Source organism: Triturus cristatus, chromosome 8, assembly GCF_964204655.1.
Source record: "Triturus cristatus chromosome 8, aTriCri1.1, whole genome shotgun sequence".
In the NCBI taxonomy this organism is placed as follows: domain Eukaryota; kingdom Metazoa; phylum Chordata; class Amphibia; order Caudata; family Salamandridae; genus Triturus; species Triturus cristatus.
The window spans coordinates 606,822,490-606,843,354 of NC_140591.1; positions in this window are offsets into that span (position 1 = coordinate 606,822,490).

The following is a 20,865-nucleotide window of genomic DNA, read 5'->3' on the forward strand; positions in this document are numbered from 1 at the left end:
TACAGCCACTCAGACATTCAGGCTGAAGTTAAATCGGCAGTGGCAGCAGCAGGATTTTAACATTTGAGTTTCAGTTTGAAAGTTATAGAACTTTGCCATTAGGTCACTAGTGAGCCTCTCTGAACTGACTGACACAAAATTATGACAAAACGGAATTTAAATGCGTTATAAAGATGACTGTTCGTTAGCAACTACAATTTTAGATTACAGGAGATAGAGACAGTAAAAAATGTGTTCTTGTTTGGGGTTTGGTATATTATAAAAAGGTGTTGCAACCATTTTCCAGCCAGAAAAATCATCCATAGACTGGGAAATGGACCAATACCATCAGGCTGATAGAGCAATTGACCGCACTGCCACGAGCGAGAGGTGAAAGCACAGCTATGACACACAGTCTGAAAATTGAGCGCCATACCTGACTATGATAAAACCCTTTTACCATTGCCCAAAATCTGGTTATACTGCTGCATTGTGAACGCTACTTATTTTTCAGTTAATGTAAACATCCTTCTGAACATACCATCAATCTGACAAAAGCCACCAAACCTACCTGAACCTTGAGGATGAAACACAGAGAAATAATGACCAGGGCGCAAATGGTTTTACAGTAAACTTGGTGAAAACATCCCCACGAGACATGATCCGAAAATCGAAAGCAATAAGGGCCCATGTGTGAAAGTAAACTAAAACTTCAAGCAAACCCATGACAGTTATGTCAGCAGGACTAGGACAATATACCTCGCGGCATATAAATCCAAGGTTGTCTCAATAAAACTAAATGCCAAACGAGGCATTCTGGCTCAGGGGTACATAGGGCAGGGCTTGAAGGAAAGGGCAATCAGATCTATACCAATCTCTCTCTACCACTTGGGGCAAGGGACATTGGGCAGAGAGGGAAAAAGGAGAGGGTGGAGGGGTGTGAATCCATGGGTCAAATGAAAGGAGAGCAAACGAGCAATATAGACCCAAAATAGATATGACATGTTAGGAGGGTTTTAGAGATAACACCCCCTATAAAGTATAGGATGCATGTGTTATCTCCGAATGTATATGGTAAAGATTGGATAGGTCTTTTATCTCTTTATGTACATGGGAGCAACAATCTGAGAAAAGCTACATCACTGTTTCAGTATCAAAGACACATGCAAGTCCAGAGGATCATGTTACAAGAAACGCACATTAGCAAAGACAAAGTGGAGGGGTTCGAATGGAAACTGAAATGAGGCCCATGCGGCATATTTTGCACTCATGAGCGCCTGCTGCACGTAAATTGATGATTGTAATTATTAGGGAAATCCAAGTCCTGCAGATGGTGAAATAAGAGATTCCAAGGCAGAAGTGGATAGCTGCTGAGGGAAGCATTGACGAGGAACGTATCACACGTGTAGTATATTATGAGTCATTGTAAGATGAACAGCTGTAAAAAGAAAAGGGGATAAAATATATGGAAGCGTTCCAGAAATAATCATTCAACAGTGAAACACAAAAATAACACAGGGCAGAGGAACAGATGGGGAATGTTTGCCCTCGGTGCTATATTCGGGTCTGGTGGCTTAGCAGACGGATGCGCTCACTGTAGGGGGTTGTGTTAGACCTGCGGATCACAGCTTCAGATCCCAGCGGGTCCACTCAGCCTTTCAACCTTTTGAGGTCGATAAAATGTGTACGGGTTAGTTGGGTAACAATAAACATCTATTATTCAGCGCCAAGATACCCTCGGGCGAACGTTGGCCTAATAAATGCACATGTTAGTTTAAGAGTACAATTTAGGATAAGTGCTGAGAATATATTATTCAGCATAGTAGGATTGTACAAACTTGAGTAAAAATCGACTTGTTTAATATGTCAAGGTCCTTCTCACCATCAAGAATGAAACTATTGTTTAACGGACTGCATGCATTTAAAATGTAATTTCTTTTTTTTTTATTGGTTGACTAATACAAAATAATTAAGAAAACTTTACTCCTTATAGAGCCTGCTGCTGAAAATACCAGTCTTCTATTGTTCACCCCTTGTATATTGGGAACTTTATTGGTAATGAGCAGTGGACCTTAGATTGTGCATTGGGGTGTAACAGCAAATCATGTCATTAATTAGCAGTGGATGAGTTTGTGAAGAACTTTAACACTGAAGTGAGCAAAAATATCTTGACATCTCATACATGTATTAGTTTGAGTTTTTTAGATATTTGTGTAACTTTTCCAGTTGTAGGTTGAAAAGGGAATGATTCTGAGGCGCTTTTGACAGACACAAGCGAGCGTGCTGAGGCACGCAATATTCTACATATAGGAATGGTTTTTAGTGAAAACTGATGCGACCATTGTCGCTTGACAATAAAGGTTTGTGAAGAAAGACATATGTACGTCAGATCATAGCAATCACTTGGCCATGGAGGTTCGCATCTCTCTCCAGAAGAACTCAACCGCTGTATCGGATGTGATACATGGTACAACAAAATGCCGCATCCACCACATCGACCGAACCACTACATCCCAGGTAGTAATAGTTGAGTACATGTAAAGGTAAGAATAGTATTTATGTACAGTGACATCTTTGCAGGTCAATATCAACAACATCGAAGTAGTGTATTTAAACTAGGCCTGGACGAAATATAAATGATGTCAGCATAATTTGTGTAATTTCAGCAATAGAGCATTATGCTTGTTTCGTGAAATTCTTAACACTATGCCATTATGCCACTTCACGTATTGAGGTAAGGTAAGTTGCCAACAACTGAGTCATTTAGAGAAAGAAATTATAAGTATTTAAATTACTTGGGGATGTCCTTGGGTGGCATCATAACTGAATTTCTTAGAATCTTAGAAGTGATAGGGTATCGAATGAATCACAAAGACAGGCTACATGATTTTCCAACTCATATTAGATTCAAAGAAAGGAAGAATGGAGTGGTTTAAAGTAGGGGTGGGCGGAATTTGCGAAAGTGATTTCCGCAAATTATCGCGAAAATGTTAAAAATCTCCGCAAACACGCGGAAATATCGCGAGGATGCGGAAGTTTTTTTCCCGCCCGTTCGCGGTATTTTCTGCGTGGTCGAGGCTCGCCCACTTACCCATGCGGTTGCTCGCGGGCGCGGCCATCTTGTTTTCACTCTTCTCGCGGTGCATGATCGCGAGAAGAAAGACGTGATCGCGCGACCAATGACATTACTGCGGGCACGAACTGTCGCGAGACAGCGCAAATGGCTACCAACAATCCAACATCTCGTGGAGAACGCGACCGGATCGAGAAAACTTGTCGGCGAACGCGGGGATTCAGGTAAGGCGATCGCGCGTGCGCGAGAATGTATTATTTTACAGCGCGAGCAAGAAACAAATTATCGCTAAGCTGCGGAATGCGGAAATTTTGACATTTTCGCGCTCTCCGCGGAATGCGAAAATGTCAAATTATCGCAATTTCCGCGAGCGGAACGGAAATTTAGCCCAGGCCTAATTTAAACTAGGCCTGGACGAAATATAAATGATGTCTGCATAATTTGTGTAATTTCAGCAATAGAGCATTATGCTTGCTTCGTGAAATTCTTAACACTATGCCATTATGCCACTTCACGTATTGAGGTAAGGTAAGTTGCCAACAACTGAGTCATTTAGAGAAAGAAATTATAAGTATTTAAATTACTTGGGGATGTCCTAGGGTGGCATCATAACCGAATTTCTTAGAATCTTAGAAGTGATAGGGTATCGAATGAATCACAAAGACAGGCTATATGATTTTCCAACTCAGAATCAAAGAAAGGAAGAATGAAGGGGTTTAAAGTAAATGATAACATATAATACATCGACAATGTATTGTTCAAAGAAAACGTCTATACTGTTGCTCTTTAACAAGTGCCAATGTACTAATAACCCACTCTCTCAGAACAACAATAGAATGTCTGTCTTAGCATTTAGACAAAACTCCTGAGGGTGACGGGAATGGTCCACAGGAGAGATGGGCTATACGTCAACGGCTCGATCTCATACAGTGTCTACTCATGAGGGCATCTTCAGGACGGCAATATTTTATGAAGCTACAAAAGAGACCCCCCTGGATAATCCATGGACTAAAAATGGAGAAATCCAAGGCTTTGAGTCTGTTTAGAGTCTGTCCAGAGAGTGTACTGCTACGGTCGAGAAGCACACAAGCGGTATCATGCCAAGCACTTCACTTTGAGAATCTTCTTTCTCCATTAGAAGTGGAAATTTGTATTACTCAATAATTCGTATTTATGATAAATGTGTGTTTTCATATTAAAGTTGATCACAGTAAAGTAGGCCACGCTAAGGATTGGCTTACATTGTAGTGTTCACAGAAATGTTCACTTGTGTTTTCACATTATATAGATTATTCTCATATGTTTAGTAACTGTAGGTCTCAATTTGAAAGTCCCCATGTTAAAGGAAATGTCGTGTTTCTGCTTTCTGTGCATAATCTTTTTCTCGTTTCACGGCTGAGTTCCGGCAGTATACTCAGTAGAACTGAGCTCGTATTGCTACCTTCTGTGTGAAGACTAATGAATGTACCTCTTAACGAGCTGATCAGTAGATCCTTTCTCCTGTAGTTGAGAGGGACTGCCTGAGATGTATCCTCCCTTGCAAGATATCCATGAAGGCCACAAAGTTGAAATCTTTCATTGTATGATTCATGGCAAGAGGGTCGACACCAGGAGTTTGCAAATGCTTAGTTTTGATTGGTTCCTTCTCTGTGGGGACACTAAGGAGTATCCATATTCTTGAATTTTATGTTTTAGTTGTGCACCACAAAGTTAGACAGTCTAATGTGCCCCTGACTGCCTTCGAATGCAGATGCTCCTCTCCCCCTCTTAAGACCCTATGCTTATTTGATTTCTACTCATAGAGTTAATTTTTTGAGCAATCACATTTCTTCTCTGTCTGATTGGAACTTTAATTTGGGTCTGTCTTAGGGGCTTTATTTTCTGACACGTGTTGCTTAAACGTCCTCCATCCCACTTCTGAAACCTTACCTTGGCATTAGGGAGTTTCCCTTCATAGGAACTGAATCTTTCATGATTTGCCTACAATAATCCCTGAATAACTTGCCTGTGTCCAAACTGATTCGATTATAAATGTTTTTATTCTTGTGTACTTTTATGATCTGTATTCTTTAATGCATCGAATAACGTTTCTTTGATTTGATTGATTTGAACTTGCCTTTGTATTTGCTAGTCTGTCTTGCTTATACTATATTGGCTTATGCTGTTACCCAGGTGATTCATTATTTATTACTAATTTGACTGATTTGAGTTTGCAACTTTGTCAGCTAATAAACCTTCATGGTTTACAAATCTAATACTCTGTCATTTCTGTAGGGCGAAACGCACTTCACTGTTATTGATATGCTAATGAATGCTGATGTTAAGCCTCAATTCAAGACAAAGATCTATCCATTCGAGCACAGCTGGAATCTGACATTTGCACCAAGCCTTTTCAGAATGCAAAAGCTGTACTTTTGCTCCATCAGCACTGAGCAGTGAAAAGAATAGTTGTCAAGCTGTAAAGTATGTTACATGCAGATAAGCGTTGGAAACTGTTGACATGATAAAACAAAAGAGTCAGAGAAAAAGGGTCCTTTCCTACTTCGACAGGCCCTGTGCCTGAAGCAACTGTAATACATGTTCAAAGGGGTACAAACCCTAAAATTGACCCCAGGAATATTGAAGGGATACAATAGTAAAGACAAAATATTGAAAGAATAGGCAGGTAAGTAAGTCTAAATTTTCTATTACTAGCCATGTATGTATGTGCCTACAAAGTACATACAGCTTTGAGGTACATAGATGTGGAGTTAGGATTCAGTTCTTAATTTGAGCGGGTGGTTTCTGGGGCTCAGCACTGGCACTTGCTTCTCAACACTAATGGCAGTCCCCACATGGACTTTCCAATTTTGACATGAACACAACAGCTGTATTTAATAATTAAATAGGCATTAAAATGAATAAGACCTGCCACCCACGCCATTCATACTTGTAGGAGTGTGAGGGTTAATAGTTGTGTTGGTACTCTTATTGGTAGTGCTGGCTGGGACAATGGGTTGTGTAACCAGCAGTTGCCTCCTGAGAAAGGCCCCAGCACTTCGTTTTTCACAAATTGAGCATTGCCCAGACTAAAATCTTAAAAAGAGAGTAACGTCCCTCAAGCCTGAAGGAACAGAACAAAGGGGGAAGGCACACTTTCTCAAAATGTGTCTACTGTCCTCCCTTGAGACTTAGGGGCATATATACAGCTAAATTGGCTGAGCGCTGCATTGAGCCAAGAAGGGTAACGCCGCACTCAGTCAATTTAGAAACGCAGGGCTGCACTGTATTTACAACAATATGGTGCATCCCTGCGTTTCTCCCTGCGCTAGCGCTAGGATTAGCTGCCTAGCGCCAACGCAGGCACCCTTGCACCATAGTGCAAGGGTACCTGCGTTGGGGGAATGATTGTTAATGTGCAGGAAGGTGTCCCTTCCTGCACATAAACAATCATAAATGGCGATTTGTAACTTCTATGTGTGCTGCTTGTGCAGCACACCTAGAAGTTGCAACTCACTTTTTAAAATGATTGTTTTTGTGCAGGAAGCGACACCTTCCTGCACATAAGCAATCATACATAGCATTTTGCTGCTTTTGTGTGTGCTGCACAAGGCAGCACACATAGAAACTGCAAAAATAAGGAGAAATAAAGCATTTCTCCTCTTTTTGCCTATTTAAGACCAGGTTTTCCCTGGTCTTAATTTTGTTGCTGCCCCTATTTACGCCACCATTTTAAAGGGTGCCTTATTCACAAGTCGGCGTTAAGCCACTTAACGTGGCTTAACGCCAAATTGTAAATAAGGTGAAGCTGCTATCACCACAAAAACATTAAAAAAGTGATGTTCTTGTGGGGATAGGGGCTTGAAATATGCCCCCAGGTTTTCCCTGTTCTTAATTTTGGTGCTGGCTTCTATTTACATCACCCTTGTAAATATGGAGCATCTTCAAAATCAATGGGTGTTGCGGCGGAGCGCCCACCGCAACACCCATTGCCCACCACTTTCATGCTAAGTATAGTGCGAAAGGGTGCCTTACTCACAAGGCGGTGTTAAGTCTTGTGAATGGGGTGAAGCCCCTATCGCCACAGGAACGTCTAAAAAGGTGACGCTCCTGTGGAGATGGGGGCATGTTAATATGCCTCTTAGTGTCCTGATGGTGCTCGCATGCCTCATACACTAGTTTACAGATCAAATGCTTCTTCCAAAGGGCAGAGCAGCAGACACATTGGAGACCAGGGATTTGAGGGTCCTTCAGCACCCAAAAATTGGCTATCTTTAACTATGTAACTAGGGCATGGGGGTCCAGTTTCCTTGTTGGCATTGGAGCATTTGGCACCCTTACTACACCACTAGCAACTTCTCTTGAAAACAAGCAGAACTATAACAAAGTGGCCAGACCCACAATTTACAATTCACTGCATGTTCTATCGATAAGGGGTCCTGATCACAAAGCATTTTGACTGGCAATAAATGGTGTACATACCTGTTCGATCATATTATGAAAGTAGGTTTCTGGCAGTGGTAATGTGTGAACGCTTCTTTGTGCACATTGGTTGTTTGGTATTTTGGTACTTCCAATGTTCACTTTATGTGATATGGCCCTGTGTCTTGACTCTTTACAGACAGTGCTTAACAGCAGGATGCCAAATATGTATCAGGATAAAGTAGAACCCGTGAAGGAGATCGACCTTTTCAGCCTCGCAAACACTAATGAAGTGGCCCCATTCATTTGAAGTTGCATATTACTTTTCATGCCAATAGGCGTCCCAACAACTTGCAATGTGGCATACAAGCACACTTGATAAAGGAAGGCACGCAAGCTTAAGTGAAGTGCACATAAGGCTCAGGAACCCCATTTCATAAATTCCATTGGATCCTGGAAATCTTTCATTGTTTCCATTCAGGGCTGCCCTGCTTCACTGTAGTTTGGCAAATACTTTTGCGTAAGCAATGAGTTTAAATCAACATTTACAAAGACTGAGTAATGCAACAAGATTTCACAACAGTTAGTAGATTAAATTTGCGGTTAAAACTAGGGCAATTTTAACCTTTGCACCATGGTTTGCACAGGTATGTACTAAGTGGTAGGGCATTGTGGCATTTATCCAGTGCTTAATTTGAGCCGGTGGTTTCCGGTGCTCAGCACCGGCACTAAATCATCAACACCAGCGCTTTGCATGAGCACCAGTTAAGGACTCGTTAATTTATGGACAGATTAAGTGATTTGCCCAGAATCACATGATGCTGAGCCATTGCTGAGACCGGAACTTGGTTCCACAGCTCTGAAGTTGGCAGCTCTGGGCATTATGCCACATCCTCTCCCATGGTTAGTAGTTGGTTCTGTGTTAGGCAGCGCTAACCGAAGAAATGGGCTGGTGCAAGCTGCCTTCTGACGAGAGCACCAGCACTTATTTGTTTTTTTACAAATTAACCACTGTATCTGTCTAGACAGACAAAGAAATTAGCACACTTTATACCCAAATAAATTAATCCAAAAAACTGCACAAAGTGCATTTGGGTCAGTTTCGGCACTACTGAATGGATGTACCTGTATATATTGAAATCAGTCCAACATTGAAGTTTTCCATACCCACATTATATTTGTTGGAGTACACCTAAGGATGCTCTGCTGACCCTTGCCCAGCTTTCACTGCCTTGTTTTCTACCTCCAAGGACCAGAGTTCATAAACTGCACCAGTGACTCACTATTGTGCACTGGTGCTGGGGAATTTTTCGTCTTGATCAACCAATCTGATGCATGAAATTAAGTATGAAACGGACAGGCAGTCTTTACTCACTGTTTCTGATTGGGCGGTCTGCATTTCATGCATTACTCAGACACATTCTGTATAATATGTTTGAACCTTACACCTCAAACACAAACATGCGTTGGCAAAGCCAATAGGTCCCGCCTATGCAAGAGACAGTGGCTTTGCCAATGTGTTTTAGCCATATTGTACATCTGCATGTCTAAAAGTTAGCGGAGAGTAGCATGGGGTGGTGTAGTGTGGCATAGAGTGGACTAGAGTGTCATAGACTAGGGTGACTTAGAGTAGAGGGGTGAAGTGAAGAATGGCATAGAGTGGCATGGCGTAGAGCGGAGCAAAGTGGAGTGCCATAGTATGTAGAGTAGTGCCGTAGGGTGGTGTGGTGTAGCTTATAGTAGAGTAAGTGTCATAGAGTGGAGCGGCGTGGTGTGGAGTGGCATGGAGTGGCGCAGTGTGACGTAAAGTGGTGTAGAGTGTCGTAGAGTACAGTGACATAGAGTGGAGTGGCATAGAGTGTTGTGGAGTGGCGTAGGATGGAGTGGCATACAGTAAAGTAGAGTGGTCTAGAGAGAAGTGGCATAGAATGGTGTAGAGTGTCATGGAGTGGAGAGCCATAGAGTGGAAAGGAGTGGAGTAGAGTGTTGTAGAGTGGAGTGGCATACAAGAAGTAGAGTGTCATAGAGTGTTATAGAATGGAATGGAGTATTGTATCCTAGAGTGGACTATTGTGGAGTGGAGTGCTGTGGAGTAGAGTGGAGCAGGGTGCAGTGGAGTGCTGTAGAGTGTCATAGAGTGTCATAGAGTGGCACAGAGTGTAGTAGAGTGGTGTAGAGTGGTGTAGAGTGGAGTGGCATAGAGTGGAGTGGCATAAAGTGGAGTGGCACAGAGTGGAGTGGAGTGGTGTAGAGTGGAGTAAAGTGCAATAGAGTGAAGTAGAATGTCATGGAGTAGTGTATAGTGTTGTGGAGTGGAGTAGAATGGCAAGGAGTGGCATAGCATAGAGGGCAGTAGAGTGTCGTAAAATGTAATGGAGTAGAGGGTGGGGTAGGACAACACATATTCAATTGAAATGACCATTAGATTTGCACAGACCTGCAGTTTTACTGCTAAAACTAAAAGATAATGTGTGAAAATGGCATCACCTAGTGTATTGATTTTTTTATCATATTAAAACATTTGTTTACACTACACTTCAGAATTGAAAAAGTGTTTAATTAGTGCTTTCCTAATTCTGATATATTCTGAAATATTTGCACAGTTTATTTACAGACATTTAGATTTTGCTGTGTGCTAGAAACAAAGAACATCACACAGCCTTTCTCCAGCACACTCCCAGTACCCAGCATGATTGTCACATTCATTCTCTCACTTTGAAGTCAGAGAGAGAAAAGTAAGCACCAAGCTCCTTTGGAAGACAGATCCCGACATTTGACCTCTATCTTTGAAAGCACAGCAAACTTGACAAGATAAGAACAACATTTAAAGGCCTGTTTACAGAAAACTGGCACTTGTGGGAGAATACAGAAAACGGGATATGCTCCACTCTAGGGACACAGACATATTGGACCGCCATAAAACAAATGTAAATGTAAATGTGGGTGTACTTGTAAAGCGCACTGTGACTCCATGGAGTATCCTGACGCTGAAGACCGCTGGGGAACCCGTCCTGGTTTTCCCTGTGAGATGGTCCCTTTCTGGGTATCTCCAAGGTGAAACCAGGCATCCCCGGCGTCTGTAAGCCAGCAAAAAGAAAGCAGGCAATTGTGAGTTACAAAATACAAAGGCAAGGGTAAGCAATGGGTGGAATGGATCGCCAGGGAAGCTTTCCGAATGTCCCCAAGAAGTCTTTGCAAACCAGGCAGCTCTGCTGTCTGGTAGGCCTTGACCCACAATGCAGGCGCTAGGCTGTGAATAGCCATAAAGCTCTTCCTGAAACAGCTCCTGGTACAAAAACACAGTGAGTACCCTGCACCAATCCAATTTTTTACCTATTAGTTTTGCAGTCAGTATTACTGTAAGTTCGTGTATGCACAATTTGCATAGTGCACACCTAGCTAAAGGGCAGTGGAGTTCTGAACAGAATCAAAGGCAGAGACCCCCAAAGTGACATGCCATATGAACCGTGCTTATGTCACGTTGCGTCATATCGAAAACGATGGGGCACATTTACAAGCCCATTGGGACACTTTAGCGTCACTTTTCCCATGTTGGCGACGCAAAAGTGGCGCAAGGGGTTTGTAAATCTGTCCCGATATTTTTATTGTTAGTGTGTTTCTGTTGTGCAAAAAGAAAGCTCTTAAGTGGTTACATTTAGGGGGTTGTGAAATTCAGAAGATTTGCTTTTGTGCAATACTGCGGAATTTCAGCAAAATTACACGATAATACTCTTAACTACGCAAATCCATAATTTAGTTAAACATGCATATAAATTGTAATAATAATGTTCCCGTGTATCATGAAGAGTTTGCTGTACATTTATACCGCAGATGACACCAAATTACATGAAGTGGTGTAATGGCCTAATTTGGTAATTTCGTGTAACAAGCACAACACAAAATTCTCTAAATTATGCAATTTAAAGCATCATAATTTAAATTTCGCCCAGGCGCTTTAAATTTCAGTCCTCTGAAAATGAAAAGTTTAAGAGTCTTCGCTGTGCCATGACTTCAGATTGTTTTCTCCTTTTAGCACAAGATTTTGTAGTACATTATTTACTTTTTTTTTTTTTTTTTTTAGATGGTGCAAGTCCACATGGCTTTCCCAGGGGGTGTTGGCTGGGAAAGAGGTTGTGAGGTTACAGTTATCTGTAGCTACTTATCATCTGAAGTTCTTTTGTTGACAAGTTCAGCCAACATGTACAATTAACACTGATAACGTATCGGACGCATTTTGAATAAGCAGCTGGAAGAGGAGATGGGGATTTAAAGTTTTAGTGTGAAATGTACTTTTGGAAAAGGACACAATGTAACTTGGGGGGATGGTTTTATTTTCCATACCACGATAAAAAACATGGAAGCATAAACGGACCGCCGAATATAAGAATCTTGCCAAGCACTTGCAAAATTATGAATTGCTTTACAAACAATCTTAAAAACAATATAAGCCCTGACCAAAGTTATCACAGAAAAAATGTCCGAAAACTTTTCCAGGCAAATCCTACAGACCTACACTCATACTGCTTGTCCCTGTGAGAATTTATGATGGCAAATCAAGATTTAATCTGGACATCGCACAAGACATTGATTATCAAACTTGTGGCACCTGTGCCGCCTTACCTGCAAGTGCACTCAGAATCCACACTACCCTACTTCACTACCACACAAGCCTCCTGGACTAAACTGCTGGACTGCTAACCCAATGTTGATTTAAATTCTGCGACTTCTAGGGTCGGACTGGGACATAAAAACAAAGGCCCGGATACCAAATTAAACGTGGCAACATTAGCGGACCAGATAGCTAAAAAAGTGGCCCATATTTGCAAATCAGGCCAGTTTTGAACTTGTAAAGGAACGCTGTGTGGGTATTTTGTAAGACACGGGAGACTGCATGCATTTGTGTTTGCTGTAAGCAATGTTAATTTAATATCAGGAAAACAGGCCCACAAACTGGGAGGAAATAACACTGACCTGTCAGACTAGCCCATTGGGCACTGCCTGATTGCCATATGGGCGATTCCAATCCTGGATACTTCATTCTCTATGCTCAGACAGCTCAGGACTCCTTGGTCCTGCTGCTGCCTCAGACCCCAAACACCACTCACCCCTATGCAGCATTGTCAGCTCTTCTGTACCAAGAAAGACTTAGAGGTGGGACCACACGTTCCCTACTGACCTGATGATTGGTACTTAGTCTGAGACTCAATATTGGGCTTTCGAAACTACCTTGTCACTCTAGGGTAGTTTGGTCGAGCAGTTAGGATCAGCGCATTGGCGGAGGTGAGGCGTTTGTGCCATGTCTATTGGCACAAATAAAATACAAATAAATACCCAGCTAGGTATTTGACTTGGAAACAAAAAACTTTTTACATTTAAAATAGTGTAGTACAATGTACGAACAATGCCAGTAGTAGTATAAAGCATGCATCCTTGCCACTACATTAGTAGGGATGTGTTCTGTAGTCCACGGTCAAGGTATGGATATAAAAAGAGGAAGACCTTCTTGTTAGGGTCTCATCGGAACTGAACAATCATTATTGAGCAGGCAGCCTTGGTTATAGTCATAAGAGGCGAACTTTCCACGGGTTTCTTGTGAAGTCCCTATTGGTGATGAAGAGGGTTGGAAGTTTGCTTCATCCCCAAACCTTGTATATGTAATCCTAACTAACCTGCAAGGGTCATAGAATAACAAATGGACTTTCTTGTCCTATCCATGGACTCATCATCAGGGGCATGGGTGGTCAGCTTGTTGTGGAATATCTTCCCAGACCTGCATATTCAAAAGGGTGCACTGGTGTGTCGTGGACACATTGCTCCAATACTGCTGTTCACGGCATGCTGAAAGGAGGTAAGAGCGTACCATGGTTGGAAAATGGGGGCTTCTCTAGTGCACCTGTTTCAGATCCCCTAGTCGCCTTGGCTCACTGGAAGTATGACGTTAAGCAGCATCTTCAGACAGAAGACATCAAACAACAGTTGAGCCACTGATTGGGCCCAGTCTAGGGGTGAGAAACAGCACAAATCTCATCATGCAGAAAATATCCCAGTTTCATGAAGGTCGAGAAGTCAGAGCCTGGTGTAAAACACTTAGTTTGCGAGAGTTAGGTCAGTATCCCACTACCAATCAGGTTTGTTGCAGCGTTCAAAGTTTTGGCAAACAAAATGTAATCTTTTCAGGCTTACTTCCACAAAAGAAGGTCAAAGACTGATTTGCAATGGGTTCAGTTTGTCAATTAAAGAAAAACGAAATAGTTATAGGGAAATCAAGACCATGTAAGAAATTTACATCTTCTGTTGCTGGACGCAGTTCACGTTTTGCTTTTGCGCTTTCTTAAGGAAACTTCTTGGCCTGGATAGCTAATGTATTTTCCACAAACAGCTGGGCAAAATCGGTGAGGGTGGTCAGAAATCAGATTTACTCAAAATTAGCCTTTTTTCTTATCTCTGGAGTTATCATGGCAACCAGGGCAAAAACAGGAATCTAGGGCATTTGGAATGCACAGGAATGAGAAAACAATAGTTTTTCATATACACATCCCCTGTCCCATAGCACTGATTTACCTTTCACAGTCCCCGCATATTTATAACATTTTATAAAGGGGTCCCCCGTGCTTGGGGGTTGCTGGATCTTTATATTAAGGAGTTGGCAGGCATCACCCCTGCAGCAAAGCACCTCATACTCCTGAAAATGGAAATCATTGCCACCAGAGAACACATTTCAGCAAGAGGTTCAAAGGGTAGCACCTCAGACAAAAGAGGGAGAACCCATTTAGGGGCTTTCCCTTTTCACTTCTACAGCATAGGGCTCTGCAGAGAAGCATGGATGTTGGTGTGTGGGTCATCTCCTGTATCAGAGGCCTACCAGGCATGCACAAATGAGACATATAATGGGAACTTTTGGTACAGGGGGTTCATGGTGAGACAGCTGGTAGGTGTGTGTTTGCCTTTGTCCATCCTTGATTTCTCTAGAAACCGCATGACCTTTCTGCAACATGGCTGCTTAAATACCTGCAGTTTTTTAGTTGATATCACTACACTAAAATTCAAAGACAAGTGTAAACAACCAAAGTTTGGTTCTTTCTTTTTCTTTTAGAGCAGACGGATATTTTCTGCCAACATTAGTCCAGAAAAACCACATGGAGAGACTCCCAAGTTCTACACCTAGCTGGCAGTTGTTGATAAAGGGGAGCTTCTGGCTTCTAGCTTTGGCATCTCTTTTAAAAACTCCACAACTAACTAAACTTGTTAAACCTTCTTAATTATCTGAATATATTCTTCAATGAAAGTAGCATACACCAATCACCTGTCATGGGCGTCCAGAAAAGCCCCATTGTTGAAAAACATCATGTGTTGCAGAACCAGTTCAGGTGGGTTTCCACCACAAATGGCTGGTGTAACAAAATGCAGCCAAGGGAAAGACAATATGTTCTCGGTTAATTGAATACATGGCAGCCTTAAACAATGTTAAATGTATAAATCCTTTTTCTGTGCAGCAAAGTGTAAATTAAATAAACTTGGCCAAGATCCACTGAGCTGCACTTCCAACCTCATGCACACTCTGGAATCTTCTAGAACATACATTTAAGTTCTTGGCATTTGCAGCCTCATTTATTTTCTGGAAGTTCTAGAACATTCTGAAAGCTTCTAGAATATTCTGTAAGCTTCTATGCCATTCCTTCAAAGTCTTGGTGGCCATCTTGCTTTGCAAAAGGTATTTAAGGCACGCCCTTGCAGCTATGCCTTGCTTGGCAATTGGCTCTGCGTGGGGAACCTGCAGCTTGCCTGTCAGCTTGCCTGAAGATTGCTCCATTCATCTAGTTTTATCCTGGGTGTTGACATCGGTCAGCAACCAGCCCTGAATATCTTCCAAATCCTGGATGAGAACAAACCCAGGAGGTACCTGCAAAAGAAAGGAGAAAGATTAGGTGAATGATTCCTTAAGCCAAGATAAGTAAAAGCAAAAGCATACATGTGCATTCATAAACTAAAGAAACATTTTCTGAAAAGCACAGAGACGTAGCAAAAACAAATCGGCTGGACCAGGCTCTCTCTGCAGAGTCACCCCCAAACTTTTTGCCTTCACCCCTCCTGGTTTGATGAATTCATTGTTGCTGGCTTTGGGACTCTGCATTTTACCTCTGCTAACCAGTGCTAAAGCGCTTGTGCTCTCTCCTTTAAACATTGTAAAATCGGCTACCACCCAATTGGAATATTTAATTTCATCATCATTAACAACTTTTTTCGGTTTTTACAAGGCAAACCATAAAAGTCAAACAAACACAAATAAAAATCTCCATCAGATACTGCAAAAGGAAGCAGTACAGTGTGTCCATCCTGGGCCCATAAATACAAAGTTAAATAACTAGCACTATATCAGAAACAAAACGGTCCAAAATGTAAAAGGACATCGTGGCTGTCCTATAAAATATAAAGTTAATAGTGAAGACTTATTTAAGAGCAATAAAAAAATCCATCATGACCCCATAAAGTGCAACGTTATTAATAAAGACCATGTTAAAAACAATTTTATAATACCACAGTGTCCGGAATTTGTCCATAAAGTTAATCGCAGCTGGACCTGAGCCTAGTAGCAGCTCTTAAAAAGCTAAGAAAATGTAATACTACATTACTTAAAAGCAGTTGTAAAAAGATAAAAGCAGGTCTAACCTGCCTAAAACCTGCTTTTTAAGAATAGGGTAATAAAAGACTTTCTTGGTACCGCATAAAATTTACAGAACATTAAAAAGTGCATCATATCCTGTGGAGACTTTCCACCTTTGACCCTGCTCACAGGCAGGTCGCTCCCCACGCTGCTGCACGGCCAGGTTGGCTTGTCCTCTGCACTGCTGCTGTATTACTGTACTGCTTGTTGTGGTAATTTGTGACTTCTGCTGCGATTACTGTTGTTTTTTTTGTCTGCGCACTGCCTAATTTCCTTTTTCTTCTTTCCCTCCTGCCTAATCTAATTGTTTTTTCCCCCCGCCATTTCCTTCTGTGCCCTGTTTTGCCTTTGTTTTCCCCCCGCCGTACTCCACCCATTTTTTTTCTCACCGCTGCGTCCCTACGGCCCCTGTTTGCCCATCCGCCACCCTGCTCCCACCTCCCAGCTGCTCCTCCCTCCCACCTCCCCTCATATGGAGGCCGCACAGCGGCCGCGCCACTGGCACGCCTAAGGCAAGCCCGTCTCCGCCCGTCCGTGCCTGGATCGCACCCAGCGCCAGAACCCCTGGCCCCCACGAACGCCACGACGCCCATCTCCGCTACGACTCCAGCACCCTCCACGCACTCAACGCCAGACGATCACGCACCTGCTGCCAGGCTGCCCCGAAGCGCACCCAAGGACCTTTCTCCTGCCGGAACTGCAGCTTCACCAGCATCCGGCCTGCCAATCCACCTACCAAAGAACCCAACTACGTCAGATGCACCCTTCTCAACACCCGCTCCGCCCGTAAACACGCTGTTGAACTCTGGGACCTACTTAACACCAACACCCCAGATGTTGCCTTCCTGACAGAGACCTGGCTGAACTCCTCCTCGGCACCCGACATCGCCATAGCCACCCCGGACGGCTACAAGATCACCCGCAAGGACTGAACCAACGGAGTGGGAGGGGGAATTGCCATCATCCAGAGGAACACTCTCAAAATCTCGACATACACCGATGACACCCTCAGCACCGCCGAACACCTGCACTTCCAGTTCCACACTGACCCCCAACACCACCCTCAGAGGAACCCTCGTCTACAGACCCCCGGACCTCGACCACAGTTCAGCGACTTCTTCAGCACACACGTCCTCGCCTCCACGGACTACATCCTCCTCCGGGACTTGAACTTCCACCTCGAAAACAACAACGACTCCAACTCTTCCACCCTGATCGACAACCTCACCAACCTCGGATTCAGACAACTCATCACAACACCCACCCACTCCGCTGACCACACACTGGACCCCATTTTCTCAGCAATCTCCCACGTCTTCTTCAACCACACCACTGAACTCCACTGGACTGACCACCGTTGCATCTACTTCACCTTCCGTCAACCCACCACACACCACCGCACCCAGCAGATGCCTCGCCGCTGCTGGAGCAAAGTCACCGAAGACCAGCTAACCACCGCCCTCGCCCGAAGCCCATCCTCAGACCCGACCGACCCCGACGCCGCAGCCCGCAACCTCAGACAGTGGATCGACGACTGCGCCAACACCCTTGCCCCGCCCAAGAAACCCTCCAACAGCCACACCAGAAAGAAAGCGAGCTGGTTCTCCGAAGACCTCCAGGCCTCCAAGCAAACCTGCCGAAAGCTAGAGAAGAACTGGATCCGCGAACGAACACCGGAAAGCTACACAGCCCACAAGAACGCCGCCCACAGACACCACCACCTCATCAGATCCGCCAAAAGGACCTCCTTCAAAGACCGACTGGACAACAACGCACACAACAGCAAAGAGCTCTTCAACATCGTGAAGGATTTCTCCAACCTCAGCTCCAACACCAACGATATCCCACCCTCGCAAGACCTGAGCGACTCGCTGGCCACCTTCTTCCACCGCAAGATCGCAGACATCCACGACAGCTTCAACGCCGCAACCGCCCCAGCAACCACCGAGACCTCCACACCCACGACCACCACCTGCACCAACCGCCTGATCTCCTGGACCAACATCAATGACAATGACACCATAAAGATCATGAACTCCATCCACTCCGGATCCCCGTCAGACCCATGCCCACACCACATCTTCAACAAAGCCGGCATCACCATCGCACCCCATCTCCGGAAAGCCTTCAACATCTCCTTCGAGACAGCAACCTTCCCAGAGAGCTGGAAGCACGCCGAGATCAACGCCCTACTCAAAAAACCCAAGGCGGACCCCAAGGACCTCAAGAACTTCCGACCCATCTCCCTGCTTCCGTTCCCGGCAAAGGTCATCGAGAAGGTCGTCAACAAACAACTGACCAGATTCCTTGAGGAGAACAGTATCCTGGACCCATCCCAGTCCAGGTTCTGCAGGAACCACTTTACCGAAACTGCCCTCATGGCCGCCACCAACGACATCAGGACCCTGCTAGACAACAGAGAAACCGTGGCCCTCATCCTCCTGGTCCTGTCAGTCGCCTTTGACACGGTCTGCCACCGCACACTACGAACACAACTCCACGACGCCGGGATCCAAGAGAAGGCACTGGACTGGACCTCCTCCTTCCTCTCCGGCAGAACCCCTTGTCGGCCTGGGACGACTCCTGGTAGCCGACCACACTAGGAACAGCTCAAACGCCCACCGACCACGCACGCAACCTAGGGGTCATCCTTGACTCCACCCTCTCCATGACGAAGCAGGTCAATGCCGTCTCTTCCTCCTGCTTCAACACCCTCTGCATGCTCCGCAGGATCTACAAGTGGATCCCCACCGAAACGAGAAGAACGGTCACCCATTCCCTTGTCAGCAGCAGACTAGACTACGGAAACACCCTGCCTCGGCCAAACCCCTGAAACTGCTCCAATGCATTCAGAATGCCTCCGCACGCCTGATCCTCGACATCCCTCACCACAGCCACATCACACCCCACCTGAGAGACCTGCACTGGCTCCCCGTCAACAAGAGGATAACCTTCAAACTCCTCACCCATGCACACTAAGCACTCCACAACACCGGACCAGCGTACCTCAACAGCTGACTCAGCTTCTACACCCCCACCCGGCAGCTCCGCTCCGCCGACCACGCCCTCGCCACTGTACCCCGCATCTGAAGAGTGACCGCTGGCGACAGATCATTCTCCCAACTCGCCGCCAAGACATGGAACACCCCTCCATCCACCTACGGCAGACCCAAGTCCTACTGACCTTCAGAAGACTCCTCAAGACCTGGCGCTTCAGACAGTAGCAGCATTCCCCCACCCCTCAGCGCCTTGAGACCCTCACGGGTAAGTAGTGCGCTCTACAAATGCTTTGATTGATTGATCACAGCCACAGGGTAGGAGGCACTACCATCTGTGTGCACCATGGGGGTCGGCCAAGAGATAGTGAAAGAGGTCCAATAGAAATCTGGTCAGTAAAAAACATTTGTGGTTTCTTTTGAACCATGAAGGGTAGAGCTCGGTTGAAGACACAGTTTTCAACAAGTTATCCCTATGTACACTCAGCTTCCTCAGCTCCACTTCTTCTCTGGCCCATGAACGCTTTTTGAAAAAGTTCTCCTTCAACCAATGCATATCCCTTCTGTAGATTTCCTCTGAGTTCTCAAATAGATCTGCTCTTCCCATGCTGGTAAAGCTTTCTCTGACAAACTTGCAAATATGAGTAGAGTGGTCAAGGGAAAGACAGTCCCTTAAGATTTCCTTGCTTAAGGCAGTTTCCTTCTTAATCCAGATTTTCATCCACAACAATAAAGGACGATAATCCAGCACATCTGAAAGGAAGCCATCCCTAATTCTTCATGGGCCACAAAGGATGGAATACACTGCGGTATGGAGAGTAGCTGTCTCAGAAAAGTATTTCAACAGTTTGCAATACATTGTGCTCAATTCAGCCCCAAATTGCACTCCCATAGGTAACCTTAGAGATATATTTAGCTCAGTAAATCTGCAAAAGTGCCCCAATCGGTCTACTTCCCAGTATAGAAGCTTAAAACACAGGCAATAGCCCTAAAAAGGTCCCCTTTGTTGTGGCTTATCAAAGGGTGCCAATTCAAGCCACCTCAAACACTACCCCTAGGTTGGAAAAAAAGTCGATATTCGGGACTGTTGTAACCCCAACCATAAATGTATAGGACTTGGCCGGGCAGAGGCCCATCTGCATTACAAATGATTCGCTGTTATTGACCAACAAATCCAAGTCCTCCATGAAGTGTACTAAGGAGTTTGACAAGGATTGGAGACCCCTCGCTGTCCTCGCAATGAGAGCATCATCAGCAGACAGGGGGACTGGCAAACTTCGCTTACCCACCTGGGGACAGTCAGTTTTTAATTTCAAAAGGGTCTGCTCCAGATTAAAAAGAAAAGGGGCAAGGAAACCCTTGACAGACCCCTCTCTGGATTGAAAACTTGTGAGTCACTTTTAGAATAGTGTATCACGGCTTTAGTGTCTGTGTGAAGATCCGTTAGAAACAGGACAATGTCTTTAACAATGCCAATAGTAAGCATTTTCTGCCAGAGTTTGGATCTGTTAACCTGATCAAACGCGGAAGACAGAACCATAAAAGCTAAGTAGATGATGCCAGTGTGGACAACGGTATACGTATTCAAAACCATATATAGATTTAAACTCTAATCCACCATTGAGTGAGCTTGGATGAAAACCATATTGGTCTTCAGCCAAGATGTTGTTATCATCTACCCAGCTCCCTAGCCTGCCTAGTACCATACAACCCACCATCTTTACTAGAGAGTCCAAAAGGGAGATGGGCCTATA